The 13,600-nt window shown below is 40.9% G+C and overlaps 1 protein-coding gene, 1 long non-coding RNA gene and 1 other non-coding gene across 16 annotated transcripts in view; all 3 read left to right on the top strand.

Moving 5' to 3' along the window:
* The first annotated feature begins 911 nt into the window (after positions 1-911).
* On the top strand, positions 912-6,950 carry LOC128634195 (uncharacterized). 3 transcript variants are annotated; one of them, XR_008397480.1, is made up of 5 exons: positions 912-1,311; positions 4,659-4,707; positions 4,901-4,965; positions 5,855-6,001; positions 6,125-6,950. It is a non-coding gene; the product is annotated as an uncharacterized LOC128634195 (long non-coding RNA). The 3 variants fall into 3 exon arrangements; XR_008397479.1 differs by lacking the exon at positions 912-1,311 and having other exon boundaries at positions 4,514-4,707; XR_008397481.1 differs by lacking the exons at positions 912-1,311; positions 4,901-4,965 and having other exon boundaries at positions 4,514-4,707.
* Positions 3,688-3,759, top strand: trnaw-cca (transfer RNA tryptophan (anticodon CCA)). The gene has a single exon. It is a non-coding gene; the product is annotated as a tRNA-Trp (tRNA).
* A 1,635-nt stretch (positions 6,951-8,585) lies between the features above and the next one.
* The window catches only part of LOC128634180 (piwi-like protein 1), a 130,972-nt gene continuing 125,957 nt past the window's right edge, over positions 8,586-13,600 (top strand). For 3 of the 12 annotated variants that reach the window (XR_008397442.1, XR_008397446.1, XR_008397445.1), the window contains exons 1-7: positions 8,586-8,748; positions 8,836-8,970; positions 10,201-10,254; positions 10,342-10,457; positions 12,323-12,430; positions 12,529-12,629; positions 12,731-13,427. The gene's annotated coding sequence lies outside the window, so the exon portion shown is untranslated. Of the gene's footprint in view, positions 8,749-8,835; positions 8,971-10,200; positions 10,255-10,341; positions 10,458-11,041; positions 11,875-12,322; positions 12,438-12,528; positions 12,630-12,730; positions 13,428-13,600 lie in introns of those variants that run through there. The other 9 variants (XR_008397440.1, XR_008397436.1, XR_008397439.1 and 6 more) reach the window with 9 other exon arrangements.

Genomic DNA, 13,600 nt, shown 5'->3' with positions numbered 1-13,600 from the left:
GAGGCTACATTTAGCTGACAGGACACGGGCTGAATGGAGATGCATGGTGGTTCATTAGGAGGTAGTTTATAACATTGCAATGCGTTAGCGTTTAACAAATAACTGGATATCGAAAACATTACATGGAGCATAATGTTAGCTGATTTCACGGCTACAATGCCAGCTGTCTCAAACATAATATAGGACCTGTCTTTCGACTGTAATCCTATGGCATTAATTTTGTGACCTAAAAATATCTCTACTTCTCCCAAGGACTCGCACTTGCTCCTTCTTTGCCTCAGTCCACTCTTTTCTATCCTACTTAGTACCTCATCCAAGTTCTGCAGATGTTCATTAGCCCCTGAGACTAGAATGCAATCCAGATAAACTGTGACGCGTGTGATGTCTTGCAGAATCCCTTCTATTGTGTGCTGGAAGATCGCTGGACTTGAAGCAACTCCAAATGGTGGCCTGTTGTAAGTACATAATCCCTTGTGCATGTTGATTGTAACGTACTTATTGGAATTTTTGTACAGTATTATCTTCTGATGCGCATGGGTCATGTCCTGTTTGGAAATTCTTTCCTCCTGCTGAGTGAGCAAATAAATCTTCTACCTTGGGAATTGGATACTGCTCCACACTAGAGCTGGATTTACTGCAAATTTATAATCCCTACAAATTGGGGTAGAACCATCAGTTTTCTGACTGGAACAATGGGAGCTGCCCACTCTGCAAACTGCATTGGTTCAATGATCTTGTCTTCCACCAGCCTCTGGAGTTCTCTCTCCAGTAGTGGACCCAACTCTTCTTTGAACACTTTGGATTGCCTCTCCAATACGTTAGCCAATTTATGACCTGGTACATTTGCTACTGTATTTACCAGCTGAGGCAACAAATGATTTCTAAACCCCCCCAACCTCCCCCCCCCATCTTTGAATGTTGAATGTTTGAATTTTACCAAAATGAAGCTCGTTTAACCGCATGTTTATTCCTTACATAATACATATTAAACGCAAAGCATGTAGGGGTTCTACATGCATATAGTATTTGCACAATCAATAACCTATTCGAGTAATACATTGTCGTATATAAACTTGATTTTGTGTTTGTGTCTGCAGTGTCCAAAGCCCAGGCTGACCCCCCACACCTTCAACCTTTGCAGCAATGCTGGCAGCACTATTTCCCAAAGACAACCTCTGGATATGACGCTGAGCACGTGCAATCAACTTCTTCTTTGGTCGACCATGGCGAGGCCTGTTCTGAGTGGAACCTGTCCTGTTAAACCGCTGTATGGTCTTGGCCACCGTGCTGCAGCTCAGTGTCAGGGTCTTGGTAATCTTCTTAAAGCCTAGGCCATTTTTATGTAGAGCAAGAATTCTTTTTTTTCACATCCTCAGAGAGTTCTTTGCCTTGAGGTGCCATGTCGAACTTCCAGTGACCAGTATGAGGGAGTGTGAGAGTGATGACACCAAATTTAACACACCTGCTCCCCATTCACACCTGAGACCTTGTAACACTAACAAGTCACATGACACCGGGGAGGGAAAATGGCTAATTGGGCCCGATTTGGACATTTTTACTTGGGGGTGTACTCACTTTTGTTGCCAGCGGTTTAGACATTGTGTGTTGAGTTATTTTGAGGGGACAGCAAATTTACACTGTTACACAAGCTGTACACTCACTACTTTACACTGTAGCAAAGTGTCATTTCTTCAGTGTTGTCACATGAAAAGATATCATCAAATATTTACAAAAATGTGAGGGGAGTTCTCACTTTATTGTGAAATACTGTACATCTTTTTATTTACTTTAATATTTATTCATAGTGTGTGTGTTTGTTTTTATATATATAAAATAGATAGAGCGAGCGAGCAACGGTAGCGTGTCTGACTCCAGATCAGAAGGTTGCGTGTTCAAATCACGTCGGGGTCATTCAATGCACTGGGGTGAGATCTACCATTTGATCTTGAAAATCTCCCTTAATGTCCAGGGAAGGGAAACCAGGCAGGTTATCCCTTTAAAGGGCTCGTGCCTTGTCCTCTGAAAGAGCTCTTGCCCAGATGTCAGACACTAGTCGCAACAGTCACAGCCCACCACCTGTCTCCGAATTCCAATGCGTCTTGATCGCCATGCCGATGAACAAGTATGCCTTGCACCATGATGCGCTGTAGGCTTCGAGCTGGGACCTCGTGGCGCAACGGAAGTGCGTCTGACTCCAGATCAGAAGGTTCAAATCTCGTCGGGGTCATTCAATGTGCTCTTTTTCACACAGATCCATGATTTTCTGCGCAGTCTAATAAGGATGCTGTTATATGGACTCCAATCTCTATGATGACCACCCATGTCTTTGTCAACTTCATGCTAAAAGGTAACAAAGCTTAGGTAGCAACACTCTCACCTAGTAACCATTAGTAACTTGACAACCTGCTGAATGTTTACCCTTAGTTTGCCCATTTTGCTTGCTGAACAAAACATGCTGGAAAGAGGCACCTTAGATGGTTTCACTGGACCTCTCAGAGGATCTGGAGGGTACTACAACACCCAAACAGGGACTTGTGAACCCTGGACCCTCAGATTAAAAGTCTGATGCTCAACCGACTGAGCTACCTGGGCTCGAGGACAGAGAGCGCACTTTACCCTCGAGCTTGTAGGTCAGGCCTGTGGACGCTCTAGTTCAACGGTTCTCACAGACATAAATGGTGCTCAGCCCTTGGCTTGGAAAGGGCCCATCCCATCTGGTTCTCATGGCTTTCTACAAACTATCAACACAGCTCAGCACAACTATTCAAGGATACAAACCAACAGGGTTCAACCATGGCTCTGTCCTTCATACTTCTTTACCCACTGACTGCCTGCAGTCTGAGACATACAAAGAGACAAGGTTCTTGTGAAACCTGTAAAATGGTGACGTTAACCAAGAGAATGTTGAACTTTGGTCCTATCTATTATGTTGGCCAGTTTCTAAGTTGAGATCAACTTAACCCCAGTGCTTTCTGTTTAACGACCTTGTTCGTATTTTTGTTTACAACTAGCACACTTTTGACCAGCATGTCGCTTGGAAATCGTTACCAGCATAACTCTTGTTCGTAAGGCTCACTCTGGAGGCTTGTCTTGGTTCAAGGAATGCCTTCGTGTCATGGTATGAGAACAAGTAGAATAGCATCAGCATTTTTAATTAAACTTGGCTTTTCTGCACAAGGAGACCAAAATTTCTAACAAACACGTTAATTCCACACCACAGACTGACGTGTAATCTTGGCTCTGTATGCCTCGCAAAAAGCAGGTTTACGCCACTTTTGCCACTGATTGCCCATCGTCTGACACGTATAATGACACAAAGGCCTCGTACAAATGGTAAATGTGTGAAGTTACCCAGAAGAAGGCTGAACCATGGTCCTATCGCATAGGCAGTTGAGTCCCTGAGTTGCGCTTCAGGTATAAGTTGTCCACACTTCACTCTCATGCACTGGGGTGAGATCTACCATTTGATCTTGAAAATCTCCCTTAATGTCCAGGGAAGGGAAACCAGGCAGGTTATGCCTTTAAAGGGCTCGTGCCTTGTCCTCTGAAAGAGCTCTTGCCCAGATGTCAGACACTAGTCGCAACAGTCACAGCCCACCACCTGTCTCCGAGTTCCAATGTGTCTTGAGCGCCACACCGATGAACAAGTATGCGTTGCACCATGGTGCGCTATAGTTTTTGTGATGGGACCTCGTGGCGCAATGGTAGCGCATCTGACTCCAGATCAGAAGGTTGCGTGTTCAAATCATGTTGGGGTCATTCAATGTGCTCTTTTTCACACAGACCCATGATTTTCTGCGCAGTCTAATAAGGATGCTGTTATATGGACTCCAATCTCTATGATGACCACCCATGTCTTTGTCAACTTCATGCTAAAAGGTAACAAAGCTTAGGTAGCAACACTCTCACCTAGTAACCATTAGTAACTTGACAACCTGCTGAATGTTTCCTTAGTTTGCCCATTTTGCTTGCTGAACAAAACATGCTGGAAAGAGGCACCTTAGATGGTTTCACTGGACCTCTCAGAAGATTTGGAGGGTACTACAACACCCAAACAGGGACTTGAACCCTGGACCCTCAGATTAAAAGTCTGATGATATATATATATATATATATATATATATATATATATATATATATATATATATATATATATATATATATATATATATATTTCATTAGAAAAAGTGCAGTACATTTTCATGGTACGGTCAGTACTGTTTATTTTTGTAATAAAGTGAACTTAATTTTTCCACTGAGTGTTATATTTTCATTCAGTAGTAATCGGTTATTAGTAGGTGCTACCCGACTTGGTTATCGGCATCTGTAAGATCCACTGTCGGTCAGCCTTTAAAATAGATTAATGTGTATGACATGATCTTCTTTAATTAATAAAGAAATGCGCTTGTTGACAACTTGCTGTGGTATAAGGGGAATAAAACACTTCAGAATGTGCAGTTCTACCTTAGGGTGATAACGGTCACTCCATTTCATTGGATCGTTGACTGTTTTCCTGTAACTGTATGTTTATTCCTTACATAAATTAAACACAAAGCATGTAGGGGTTCTACATGCATGTAGTATTTGTACAATCAATAACCTATTAGAGTAATACATTGTGGTATATAAACTGAACTTTGTGTTTGATGTGTCTGCAGTGCCCAAAGCCCGTGGTGGTGGCAGTGCATGGCGTTTGTGTGGAAGCAGGTCTGTTGGGAGTGTTAAGTACCATCATCTCATACACTCACCACAACTCTGGGAAGTTCCATCCATATTGTTTGCTGTCACTTTTCCTGCAAAGCTTTAACCATCAGAGAGTTATCTTTTACTGGGGCTTTTAGCTGCAGGAGACTGAATTACTAAGTTTTTTTTTTTGTGGATCTGATTTCTTCTTTCGCAGGAGTGGATCTAATCACAGTCTGTGATATTCGTCTGTGCACACAGGATGCCTGGTTTCAGGTGAAGGTATGAGGAACATTAACTTGCCATACATTGCTTGCTTACATGTTTACACCAAGATCTGTAAACAAGCTATTTTTGTCCATATGATCATATATAGAGATAGTAAGTGATGAGAAGATAAGAATGGGCTGATTGTTCTGACTCGTACATGCCCCTATGAAAGAGTTGACCACAAGGGGGCACACTCTGAACAATTATTTACATTGGCAGTTTGTTGAAGATTAAATAAACCACAGTGAGCATCAGATGTCTGGTTTTAATGCAAAGTTTTATGATGAACTATTTTATGATATTACCATCTTGTCATTTATCAAAGAAGAGCTACAAAACCTGAAATTTGTTCATTTTTAGACAGAAAAATTCTGCAGTGTAGCTCTTCTAGTGGGCTTTCCCACTGGATGTTTAGTCCAACACAGAGCAGTTTGCATGAAAAGTTGGTAATGTGACCGTCGTAATGTGGACTGGGAAGTGCACTGCGGTACCGAACCCGAGACTACCTGTAGAAAGTGGTCCGAGTTCAGTTACAATGGAACTGTGAATGTGAATTGTCCCATGAATGTGAACGTAACTTGTATCCGGGTCTGCACTTTTTCAGGAAGTAGAGTAACCTGTGCTGAAGGCCTGTTGTGGTGATGATGTGTCATGACATGTTTTGGCCCAAATCTGCAGTGACTTTGAAAAAGTGGAAGCTCCTCTGAATATTGTGGAGTTTCTTGATTTTGCGTTAATTTCTGTGATCACAAAAAGGTGAAATTCTGGACTGACACATGGAAGATATAGAATGATAACAGAAGAATGTGACTTTGGGTTGTACTGTGTATTTTTTTCATGTACCTTTATTATTTAGTATAAATGAAGGCAAGTGTGTGTTCTGTTCTGTTCATCTCTGCAGTCGTGTGTTCCCTGATAGTCCATGATTGCTGGAGCTCTGGAAATAGCAGGTGAGATTGCAGGCCGGAGTCGCGTCGCTGTCCAAGGAACCAAAATCAACCTCCTCTACTCCTGAGACCACAGTGTGACTGAGAGCCTAGACTACATGGTAAGAACCTGCTTAAGACATGAAAAGCATTTTTAGTCTCAAGGTAGACCCATGCACACACAGTATGGCCACAAACACAAAGTAGAGCGGTCGAAATCTGAGATTTCTCCTCTGCGTCTCCAGGCTACTTGGAACATGAACATGTTGCAGACACAGGATCTTATGAAGTCAGCGCGGGCAGCCCTGGAAAAGAAGAGTCCGAAAGACGTGCCCTTCTCCAAGCTTTAAAGGAGAAGATCCAGGGCTGTTGAAGCTGCGGTGGAACTGAGACATCATCATCCACATATCTTCAGTTCTTCTTGCTAAGTCTGTTTCTTTTTAGTCTTTTTATTTTTAGACTGGTCAAAAGACTGATTAGTGGAAGTGAAATGATAGATGAACTTTTAATTATTTGCTTTATTATTTGCAGGTGCCTTGTACAGTAAGACAGGGTAACTAATACTCAAAAGCTTGTTTTGTGTGTTAACATATACAGTAGATGGACATATTTTTTCTGGTGCTGTGACTGCAGAATGTAGTGCAGTTAACACAGTAAATTTCCTTGGATGCTCACTTTTAACTCGAGGAGGTCACAGTTTGCCCAGACATCGTTTTTTAAATCCGTCAATCCGTCACCCACACGTCATTCTGGGGGACGAAGAGGAGGAAGCTGGACAGATAAATTTATTTATTTATTTATCATTGCTGTGTTTCCTCAATCGAGTGCAGAAAGAAGAAAAACAACACAACTGATTTAAAATAAAAATATAGAAAACAATCTAATGTAAGGTTCTGATCCGGTTTGCTTTCAGCAGGAAGGCTGTCCTCTTTCCTGTTGCTCTTTCTCTTCTATTAGTCCATTTGTCCAGTCTGAATCGGTTTTGATTCGTTTCGAGACGATTCGGAGTCGAATAATTTTCTAGTGAGAGTCGCACACTTCCAAACGAACTAGACTGAGATGAGTATTTGATTCTCATTAGAAAGTGATTCGACTCTGAATAAACTCGAAATGAATCAGTTAAACTGATTCAGACTCTATAAAAGGACTATGAGATGTGATTAAGATATATATTCCAATGTTTTGCTTTACAATTCCATTGTGTGTGTGTGTGTGTGTGTGTGTGTGTGTGTGCGTGCGTGTGCGCGCACGTGTGTTTTTCAGGAGAACGAGAAACTCGGACACAACAGTACATCCTGACCATTGGTACTGTGTACACATCAACATACACACACGTCTCCATGCTGGACATCTCAGGAGCTTTCACACAGTGCTAGGAATATCCCGGGACAGAGAAACGCACCTTCTAAGTGAGCGAGTTTAGCGTCAACCGGTGAAATTTGCTGTAGCGTGAACACTTCGCCTCTGTGAGCTTCACTCTCCGTCAGGTTCACTGTAATTAGACATAAAATGTACATAGTTTATTTTTCATGCATTTAGGATTTCATGTTTTTTTTGTTTTTTTTTACTCTTCGAGGAAAAGAAATGATCTTTCGAGGCAGCTTCTTCATCACTACCTGCTCCGTTTGACTCAAAAATGTAACGACCGGTTTCAAAAAGTCACGATGTCTTACTGTTCATGAGATTTTACTGTTGAATTTAAACAGGAAATGTGAAATATTTTTTCCCTTTGTTTCCTCTACTGTCTTTTTGCTGTGATCTTGAACACAGTTGTAATTTAAAAAAAAAATAAAATAAAAAAAATGATAATTCTAGTTCTCTCACTTTCCTTGTCCTAATTGTCCTGTATCTGTTAAATCCGTTTCATCTCTGGTCTTTCTGTCTGTATGAACACTTGTAGAAATGACTTGTAGTCCATATTTTTAAATGATTCGTGATTTTGAATTTAAATAAAGATATTCTTTAATTCTGTATTTTGTCATTTAATTATCATTAGAAATCAGAAGATCAGATTAAAGCCATGGCTTCTTTACCTGCCGAAGCTGTAAAACTTTCAATAAACCAGTCAATAGATCAGCTGGATAAATGTAGATTTTTATTTACTGATGAGATGTATTGATGGTGTTGATAGATTATTTGAAAATTTTTATTGATATTGAACAATCATTCAGTTCAATATTGAAAAAACTTGATAAATAGTTGATTAAATAAATGTGGTGTAATGTACTGAGTCAAATATGAAAACTACAAATAAACAACATCTATTTATATCTGTGTATAATTAAAAACCTCTCTCAATACAAGAAATTCATATCCTAAATGTTGCAAGTGATTAATCTGATCATTTTATTCAGCTGTTTAATTATTACTTTCTAAATAATAAACAAATGAATGTTCTGGATTCATGAGGAATGTTTACATTTTGTGTCCAAACTCAAAAGTTTAAACAAAGTGTATATTTATGATAATAAAGCACAAAGAACGTGAAACCTCAACACGACTACAATCACTGATGAATTAAATATTAATTAAAAAAATTAAATTAAACAAGAGTAAGATGAAGTATATTTTTAATTAAAATGTAATTAGAAAGGAGCACTTTTAAAGTGGATTTGATTTAAAATAATGATAAAGCTGTTTTTTTTTATGTATTTGTATATATTATCCTCAATCGTGTTTAAGAAGAAGAGAATAATGGAGCTTTTTATGAAATAATATTTGGGTTTATTTTATTTTATTTTCTCCTCACAGATTCAAATTTACGTCAACGTCCGTTACGTTGGTGACGTCACCGCGAGCGCGAGAAGTCGAACTGAGGAGCAGAAAGCGGTGTTAGTGTTAGTTCTGGCCCGTTTGGACCCAAACTAAAGTGAGTTTATTCGGTTCTGTGTAACCGAACCCGTTTCGTTTTGTGCTGTATTGTGTGTAGTTAACGGTGTTAACACCTGTGTTTCAGGTGTATCAGTATGAAGCAGGCGGTGACGGCGCAGTGGTTCACTCTCGGAACTCGGTTCACTAATGACCGAATCACCGAGGAACCGACCAAAGATAACTCACACCCGCACGGAGAAGAAGAACAAGAGGAGGAGAAGTGAGAAATAACATTTTATAACTTTTTTTATTCACTCCTCTGGTTCAATATTAATGTTAATATTGTACAAATATGCTAGCGGTGCTAGCTTTTGAGGAGGCAGTCCAGTCCACGCATGCGCAGTGTAATTAATGAGCAAGCTATTCGAAATGTGATTAGCAAATAGGTCGATGTTATTTTTGATTCTATTTAAAACGATGGATTCACTCAGTCAATAACTGCCCAGTCTGAGAATATTGCATGATTTACTTTTATAAGTGGACGTGGCAGAACAACATTTAGCTTCACTGGCTAATTAGAGCTCTTTTCCTAGTTTAATGGCCGATTCATCCGACTTCGCGCATGCGCAGTGTGGGTTAAGGCGCTATAGTTCTCTTCGTTTTTGTTTTAATGCTAAAGAGGCATTCCCGCCACCTACTGGACTGGAGTGTGGGCAGTCGTTTGGCAGAAAAAATCAAATAAAATGGAAAAAAACAATAATACCAAAACAATACTACGTAAATAAAGGAAAATAAAGAGATACATAACTATATACTTATTCTTGTATACTTACTGACAACCACTGCATATAGACACGTGTATAACCTAATAGACCTATGTAAGATATAACCCAGCACACCTGTACTATAGCACTTGCATTGGAAACATACACTACCGGTCAAACGTTTAGACACATTCATTTTTTTTAGGTTTAGGCGCTATAGTCTTCTTCTTTTGAATTATTATTATTATTATTATTATTATTATTATTATTATTGAGACCATTTGGGGTGAATTTGGAGCATGTGGGGGGTTCGAGTGACCCCAGAATGACCTATAAATATTCTTTTAATATCTCCAGAACTGAAGCAGCACAAACAAAAATTTTTACGGCACAAACCAGCACAAACTATTCTGCCGATGTTTTGTGTTGGTGGGGTGGGCCAACTTCACGCAGGTTGTGTGTGTGTGTGTGTGTGTGTGTGTGTGTGTGTGTTTGTATGCTCTTCAAATATCCAGGTGTTAGATGGTCAAGTGTGTAGTGTACAGATAGAGTGCACAATTTAAGAAATAGGAACCAGTCAGAGAGAGGACATCGTAATAAGAACAGGAAGCTCTGACCAAATAAGGAAATAGATTAAACCGGTACACGGCGTATGGGAGGCAGGAGATCGTGACAGTTATGTTGAATTATAACGTGTTGGATTATAGAAATAAATAAAGTGATACTGATGTGTGTGTGTGTTTTAGGATGAGCTGGAGTGGGGCAAAGAGAACTGCATTCAGATCAAACGGATACAAGAGGTTATGACTCTCACTCACTCGCACACATCTATACACACACTTCTCGACACAGATCCCTAACTATCATTTCTGGTGTGTGTGTGTTAGAGGTGGCCGAGTTGTTTGAGGATCTGAAGAATCGAGTGTCACAATTCAACATGCACATCAGCGAAACTTTTCCCTCTGACTACACCAGCGCGCACGCACAGAAATTCATAGTGCAGGTAACACACACACACACACACACACACACACACACACGAGTAGAGCAGGTGTAGTTTAACAGCATATGTGTATAAAGAGGCTTTTTTCTTCAGGTCAAAATATATACAGCAGGGGTGCTCAATATGTCGATCGCAAAGGAAGTGCGGGTAGATCGCCATTAAAAAAAAGATGTTAGTTGACGTACAGGGCAGCCAGTCTGAGATCTCGTCTTTTCTCTCACCACGCGTGTGCGATCAAGCGCGCCAGTGCTAAAGGCTAGCGAGTGAAATCGCGGGGAGAGGACATTTTTCAGTCTTTTAAAGACTTCATTGACAAAACCCAGCTCCCAGTGTGCAAATTGATATCAGTCAATGGTTGAGCAGCACAAATGGATTCATTGCCGAGTGCAGGGAAGACGATGCTTTCCCTGACTTCCTTAACTACCACTGCATAATACACCAACAAGCCTTATGTGCAAGAATGCTAAACATGAAAGAGATCATGGATGTGGCAACAAAGATCGCCTGTTCTATACGTGCTAGATCACTTCAAAGACGGCTGTTCCGTGCACATCTGGAGAAGGCACACTGCGACCAATTAGCTCCTGCTACACACTGACGTGAGATGGCTTAGTAGGGGTAAATTCCTGCAGAGATTTCGAGAGCTCTGTCTGGAGATAAGCGAGTTTCTTTTTGCTGTTAAACATGCAGAATACACCCAGGTCAATGATGATCAGTGGCTGCTGGACTTTTTTAACCGAGCATTTTTAACCGATCTGACAAACCTTAATTTGGAGCTGCAAGGAAAAGACAAAAATTAAAGGCAGTTAATGCCTTTAAACGGAAAATGCAACTTCTGTTTTCAAAGCTGCAGCACCATGTTTTTGGGAACTTCCAAAACCTCGCGTCAGATCTGGAGACGCAGAGGAAGGCTTGTGCGCAGTTTAACATTGCACGCTACACGGAGCAGATTGACAGCTGTCGGTCAGAGTTTGACAGACGCTTTCAAGACTTTGCTTTACTGGAGGCATTCGCCACATTCATGTGCTACCCGTTTAGGGACAATGTTGAGGTTGATTCACTCGCATCGAAAATTGCAGCGCTGTTTCACCTGAACTCGTCTGAAGTGGAGGATGAGATTTTTTGAAACTACAGACTGACATTCAGCTGAAGTCCAGGGCTCATGGACAGTTCTGGAACTTACTCACAGGGGAAAAGTACCCAAACATGAGGAAATGTGCCACCTCCTTGACTGCATTATTTGGCTCTACTTATTTATGTGAGTCAGCCTTTTCCCTCATGAAGATCATTAAGTCCAAATACCGTTCCACAATGACTGATCATCATTTGGAGGCCTGCTTGAGGCTGGCTACCAGCAGCTACTGTCCGGACTATGCAACCCTGGCTGATTCTATTCAGTGCACGTCGTCAGAGTAAGGTAATGACCAAAAATGTACTGAATTGTAGCGTCCCATAAGGGTTCATGCAGTTATGCAAGGTACATGAACATATATTGTATGTGTGTGTGTGTGTGTATGTATGTATGTGTGTATATATATATATATATATATATATATATATATATATATATATATATAAGTATACACAGTGTATAAATAAATATGTTTCGCATTTTTAGTGTAGCTAGATCTCTTTGACTGGTCATGTTAAAAGTAGCTCGCAAGTCAAAAAAGTGTGTGCACCCCTGATATACAGTAAATATTAGTCATAATTCACAGCCTTAGAAGCACAAGCATCCAAAGTAAAATTGCAAATGCAGAGTTTAAAATTGTCACCATGACGACAAAGTCCAAGAAGTGTAACTTACTCCTGCAGAAAATAAATAATAATAATTATTAAGTATCAGTGATGTTTCCGTTGTTCAGGTGGCGATTGCAGGCGCATTTTATCCGAACTGCTTCCTCCAGGGAACTGTGGACGAGGAGCTCGCCTCCAAGGAACTCTATGGAAACGACCCCAGGACCACCGTAGTGGTATTCAGTCAGCTTCCATTTAACTAGGGGATTATTATTATTATTATTATTATTATTATTAATATTTCTCTCTCTCCCTCCCTCTCTCTCTCTCTCAGGTGTGTAATCTCCCTCCATTTGCATTCCTCTACTATAAACAGCTCCAGTCTCTCTTCAGACACTGTGGTTAAATCAAATCCATCTCCTTTGACAGCTCCAGGTGTGTGTGATACCACTGTGTGTGTGTGTGTGTGTGTGTGTGTGTGTGTGTGTTTAATTGTGATTTTCTATAAACATGTATTGTGGGTCTGTGTGTATCAGGGCCTATGTAGAGTTCTACCGCTCGTCAATGAGAGGTTCTGGCGTTCTCCCAGAGGTCTCTCTGTCTCTCCTCCTCACGCAGCAGAGACTTCCTCTCCATCTCAACATTTAACCCGCTGGAGAGGTGGAGACTTGGGCAGGGGGGTAGTGTATCTCACACCTCAGATATACACGGTACACACACACACACTCTGCAGCGAGCATCATCAGATGAGTCATGGTTACATTTTAAGTGAGAGTAGTCATGTGACCACATCCCCTAGACAGTGTGATGTTTAGATGATGTTCTGTACATTAGTGCTGTTCTGTTACAGGTCTCTCTCTCTGTGTCTCTCTCACTCACTGTGTGTGTGTGTCTCTCTCAGGGTGAATGTGGATTTTCAGAATCAGTCAGTGAGCCCTGTCAGGGTTCTGAGCAGCTCCATTGAGTTGGAGAATCTTCCTTCTAACCCTGTCTTTATCGTCAGTATCACCGAGGTGTCTGTTCCGCCTCTCACTTTCAGTGCACAAATAAAAAAGAAGCAGTGTGTGTGTGTGTGTGTGTGTGTGTGTGTGTGTGTGTGTGTGCGCGCACTAACAGGAGGTCCAGGTGCAGCCTTTGGATATTGATGAAGATTTACTGCCCCTGCAAGACCTTCCTCGACTGCGTAGTCTGGAGCAAAGGATGCAACAGAGCCCAGATTACAAGCAAAATCTGGTGAGAGTTTTTTCCCTTTTTGTTAACAACTACTTGCACAATTACACAGCTACTGAGAGCATTTCTGTTTTCTCAAGGTGACACACTCGAACTCAAAGCACAACACTGAACACCACTTTGATATGAGGGAACAGTTATGACCTACTCTTTAGTAGAGCTGGAAAACACACAGG

The sequence above is a fragment of the Ictalurus punctatus genome, chromosome 12 (genome assembly GCF_001660625.3).
Source record: "Ictalurus punctatus breed USDA103 chromosome 12, Coco_2.0, whole genome shotgun sequence".
NCBI classification, from domain to species: Eukaryota; Metazoa; Chordata; class Actinopteri; order Siluriformes; family Ictaluridae; genus Ictalurus; species Ictalurus punctatus.
This window is presented reverse-complemented; position numbering and strand designations above follow the sequence as displayed.